This window comes from Poromitra crassiceps (genome assembly GCF_964638095.1).
Source record: "Poromitra crassiceps genome assembly, chromosome: 10".
NCBI lineage: Eukaryota > Metazoa > Chordata > Actinopteri > Beryciformes > Melamphaidae > Poromitra > Poromitra crassiceps.
The window spans coordinates 17,899,392-17,904,391 of record NC_139631.1 but is presented as its reverse complement, the minus strand read 5'-3'; the positions used below and the strand labels follow the sequence as shown (position 1 = coordinate 17,904,391).

At 45.7% G+C, this 5,000-nt stretch overlaps 1 protein-coding gene across 1 annotated transcript in view; it reads right to left on the bottom strand.

Annotated features, from left to right (window-relative positions):
- Nucleotides 1-5,000, bottom strand: part of kcnip3b (Kv channel interacting protein 3b, calsenilin) — a 51,303-nt gene that overhangs the window by 35,732 nt on the left and 10,571 nt on the right. The gene's annotated exons all lie outside the window — the stretch shown is intronic.

Here is a 5,000-nt window from a genome sequence, read left to right as displayed (position 1 = left end):
CAAAAGAAACAGATGATGAAAACTGCTTTGGAAGGATTCAGGGTGCAGCTGTAGTTACTTTAGTAATATTGAGTTGAGTATTGCCATATCCCAAATTAGCTTCATGCGTACAAGCCTGTTCATGATCAGTTTTATATGATTCTAACCATTCATGACCGTTCTTCTTCAAATCATTCCTATTCAAAGTTCAACCCTTTTCATCTATCAGCAGACATAAAGTTGATATCAAATTATTTATATCTGGGCAGAGTTTCTTTAATGGCTAGCATTGATTTGATATAATGAGCCATATCTTTTCACACATGCACGCACGCACGCACGCACGCACGCACGCACACACACACACACACACACACACACACACACACACACACACACCGTGTATACTAGAGTGTGGGGAGGAAGATGAAAGAGGCGAACACAGAATAAACAGAAGCTCTGTTTACTCTGTGGGGACAGGGAGGAAAGAAAAACAAAGGATAAAAGAGTGAGAGAGGAAAGGCGTGTGAGAGAGACAGAGAGAGAGTGGGAGAGAGAGAGAGAGAGGGAGAGAGAGTACAGAGTACACAGAGGAATTTAAATGGCTGCGTGAACCATGGAGTCTGACCATGCAAATCCCTCCCTTTAGTGAGAAAGTGATAGAGAACCAGAAAGGGGGAGCGAGGTATAGAGAAATATAAAGAGAGGGAGAGAGAGAGAGGAGGGGGGAAGTGGTGAGGAGGTCTGCACGTGTTTGGAAGAACTGAAGGGAATTAGCATAATGAGTCCTGCCTGGCCTATCTCTCTGAAGAAGAGCAGAGGACGGCCAGAGGACAGGGGACAGAGGACAGGGGACAGAGGACTGGGGGCCAGAGGACAGAGGACAGGGGACAGAGGACAGGAGACAGAGGACAGGGGGCTGGAGGCTGGACGGTGGAGGGGGACATGTAGATATGGAGGCACTTTGGGGAATAGGCTGCATTTGCAAGCATAGGGATCATATCGGTGTCGGCCGATGTTAGTCATTTTTTAATATCGGTCGGTATCGGTCCGATGAGGACAAAAAAAGCAATGTTAATATTGGTTATCGGTATGAGCCAAAATGTTCATATTGATCAGAAAAAATATGGTAAATCTATGCTTTATGGGCTTTTCTGAATGTTTTGGGAATAAAGAAAGCTCTTCAAATTCACAGTGTTTGCAATGTGTTTTTCCAGTATGTACAACATTTATATGATCATCATGCTCATAGAAACTTGTTTTTATAAAGATCATTATGGACATTGTTAGATGTCAGTTAACAACCATAACGGCAAAACATTTCATATCATTTTCATATTTATTGATATATAGTGTGCATCTTCTACATGAAGAGGAGGAAGAGGATGAGAGGGAGGGAGAGAGAGAGAGAGAGAGAGAGAGAGAGAGAGAGAGAGAGGGTGGGGGGGTGGTACTGTAGGTACTGGGAGAGAAATGTTTTGTACACAGAGGGATTTGAGCATTTGCATGGGAGCACACACACACACACACACACACACACACACACACACACAAACACACACACACACACACACACAAACACACACACACACAAACACACACACACACACACACACACGCACACCAATGAACAGGGTTGCTGCCAGAGGCGGCAACACTGACTCATAACATAATGGCAAATGAGAGCTGACTGAAAATATTCAATTTATTCAAACATCTATTTATTTGCAGATCAACAGCGGCATCACAGAGGGGATCATATGAGAAAAGGCAGGGCATGATCAGCAGTGCTTCACTCTTTGAGAGAAGTGAATTAGAAAAAAAATTCAATGTAGCTTCACTGTTTAAGGGGCAAATTGGAAAGGAAAGGACAGGAGACAAACAAACACAGACTAAGGTGTAAACATAAGAAAATTCAGTACTACATTGTTTATTCATGGGCCGCTGGGCACAGGCATATTCACAATCGTAATGCTACCGTAGCTCGCACGCGCGGGCGCACACACACACACACACGCACGCACGCACGCACGCACGCACGCACACAACACAGTTTCAACTAGTCTTCTCTCTCCTGTTCCCTCTTCACGCTTCAGCTGGCTTTGCCCTGAGGCTGCACTTGGCACACGCACGCACGCACACACGCACGCACACACACACACACACACACACACACACACACACACACACACACACACACACACACACAGACACACACACACACACACACACACACACACACACACACACACACACACACACACACACACACACACACCAAGATACAACACTACCATATACCCATAACACTCAAAGCAAACAGAGAGCAGCCGTGCAGTAGCCTACACTTTGCTTTACTGTCCATCAATTATTAAATATTAGCCATCATGTGTCGTTAGATGAAGCATGAAATCTGGCCTCTTTACATGGGTGGTTCTCACTGTACTCTAGTGTACCAGAGAGGGAGAGAGGGAGGGAGGGAGGGAGGGAGGGAGAGAGAGAGGGGGAGAGAGAGAGTGAGAGAGAGGGACAGAGAGGGATTGGTGACCATTGGTGACGCATGAGTGGAGAGGGGATGAGCGAGGTTGAACCATCATGTGGAGGGGGGAGGAGTGGAGAGAAAGAGAGAGAGGGAGGGGGAAGAGAGAGAGAGAGGGGGGAGAGGAGTGTTGCAATGTCACATAATCGTCGGGAGATTCCATTAATAAGTCATATGTGATTAACATCCTGTTAGGCCACACGAGAGATACACTAGCACTCTGTCTCTCTCTCTGTCTCTCTCTCTCTCTGTGTCTCTCTGTCTCTCTCTCTGTGTCTCTCTGTGTGTCTCTCTCTCTCTGTCTCTCTCTCTCTGTGTCTCTCAGTCTCTCTCTCTCTCTGTCTCTGTCTCTCTCCCATGCAGCCAAACTTAGCTTCAATATGACTCTAGCCGTCTGACTCGCTTTCTCAAGGTCAAAATATACATAATTATGCAATTTCATTTCATTTTGTTGTTGTTGCACAGTGCATTAAAAACACTAAGACAAGAACAAATAAGAACAAATAAAAGTGGAGACAAAAACACCACGTAGTGGGCGTTTTGGTAGTGCAGCGGTAGATTCCCTGCATACCAGTCCAGCACGAGGGTCGCAGGTTCAAGTCCCTGTTTTACCTCTGGCTTGGTCAAGAACTCAGGCGTCCATACAAGCACAATTAGCCGTGCCTCCTCAGGTTGGTCTGTTCGGGGGGAGGGGAACTGGGGGAATATCATGATCCTCCCATGCGCTAGTTCCTCCTGGTGAAACTCCTTGCTGTTCCTCACATGTATCAGAGGAAGCATGTGCTAGTCTACAACTCTCCCCACATGGGCAGAGGGGGTGGACTAGCGACCGGGACAAATACATAGCCAGAACTAACGTTACGTCTGCATTCTACTGCTGCAGGCGCTGTGTGCAGTCATCATCAGTAGTTCCGCGTATTTGCTTCGGGAATTACAGTGTCTCGTAATTTTGGATTATTATTTCATAGCGTGGTGAGTACTCCAATGACAACATGTGAGCATTTTGGGGCTGTACTTGGAATGTGTATTTTGGTGTCTGAACCATTGAGATATAATATGAATGGAGAACGCGTCCCTATCTCCTCCCTGTATGGTCTATTGAAGCCAAAATCTTCTCAGATCAGAGAACCAGAGTCTGCGCACTAGCTTTTTTGGGTTGAAACCTCAGTCTGAGCCCCCCCCCCCCCCCCCCCCCACCCCCTATACTTTCTTATGTAGAGCTGCTGTTTCTAGAATGCACACAGTGCATTGTGTATTTATATACTAGCTCTGTAAATATGGCACTTTAAGTTGTAATATTTTTTGTCTCGCCAAAAGTAACCAGGAAGATTCCCACTCTGAGATCAGTTTATCAAAATGACGCCTGTACGAAAATCTGATTTTGGTTGTCGGAGATTGAGACCTCCGGGCTGCTCTCAGGCTGCAGCCCGGACCGGAAGAGGAGCCAGGGATGCTCTCAGCCTCTCACTGGGGGAATTATCGGATGAACTGCTGTGTTGATTAGCCTAATGTTTCCGTGGCATTTTGATTAACTTTATGACTTAATTCCTTTTGGAGCAAATGTTGGTTTAACAAATCTAACCTTGATGCTTTACGCTACGTTGTTTACTGGTATAGTGTGAGTAGGGCAGCCTGTAACGTTCTATTTAATATAGCTCAGTGGTAACGTTAGCCCAGTGCGTTAGCCAGGCTGCCTGGTCTCGTCTCTGTAACTATATCCAGCTATATAACAGCTAAGAAAGGAGCTTGTGAAGAATGAACATCCCCACAGTCAAAGCATTTCCCTGAGATATCCATATAAAAACGTTTGTTGCTTTAATACCAAAAATAAAACCTCTGTTTGTATGTGACGCTAACCCGTTAGCGATTAGCTAATGGCTGGTGGTTGTGTACTAGGCCCCATTTTATAGCTGGGACGGGAGTTAACGTTATAAAACACATTTCCTGGCAGTTGGACAACCTGGTAAGTTCTGAAAATATGTGTCTATTGTTGTGTTGTTCCAGCTATCATTGCCGGTTGTTAAGTTATAGTAATATTAAGCCGATAGATAATGAAAAACAGCCGACTAGCAGAAGCGGCTAATGCTGGTGCTAGCCTGCATGTTAAAAACCATTGTGTACCGATAGCGTGGCTGGAGTAATTGATGGAACACATATTTTCTTAACTTACTTCAGTCCCCAACCAACGTTACTTCCTTGCGCAACTTTCTCAAAACAATGTCCTTTTTATTGCGGTCCATCGATAATGTCTGGTAGCCAGCACAGCCACCCCGACCTCCAGGCAGCCACTACCCATGCTAAGAGCCCCTGTACTGGCCATACACACCCAGCACAGCCACCCGACCCCCAGGCAGCGTTAGATAACAGATGAAGCTGTGTGTCTTGTCTATGACGATAGATCTATAATATGAACAGCCTGTCCAGCCAATGACGGCTTGAGACTGGCTGCCACAGCTGTCAATCATCCATTTTTATATGTCAA